Here is a 249-nt window from a genome sequence, read left to right as displayed (position 1 = left end):
AGTCCCAGACACACACGCCGCGGGCGAGAGAGACAAGAAAATGAAATTTATTATCGATAGAAAAGACTTTCAAGACAATTTCAAGTTATTGTTTCTCTCTGGAAAGGGGCCCCTCCGCACAATGAGAAGCCTTTTGTGCGGCGCGGAACAATGCCAACGAGTGTCCCGCTACAGAGCGCCGTTTTGTTCCCCGCGACAGTGAATAGAGAGGAGCAGTTGGTTCGCGAGCAGCTGGGGCGCCCGGGGGAG

At 53.4% G+C, this 249-nt stretch overlaps 1 long non-coding RNA gene across 2 annotated transcripts in view; it reads right to left on the bottom strand.

The window, feature by feature from the left end:
• The window catches only part of LOC117285138, a 37,071-nt gene that overhangs the window by 36,424 nt on the left and 398 nt on the right, over positions 1-249 (bottom strand). The gene's annotated exons all lie outside the window — the stretch shown is intronic.

This window comes from Fukomys damarensis, unplaced genomic scaffold, assembly GCF_012274545.1.
Source record: "Fukomys damarensis isolate Sample0158 unplaced genomic scaffold, DMR_v1.0_HiC HiC_scaffold_6, whole genome shotgun sequence".
NCBI lineage: Eukaryota > Metazoa > Chordata > Mammalia > Rodentia > Bathyergidae > Fukomys > Fukomys damarensis.
The sequence above is the reverse complement of the archived record's forward strand: the minus strand, read 5'-3'. Positions and strand labels throughout refer to the sequence as shown.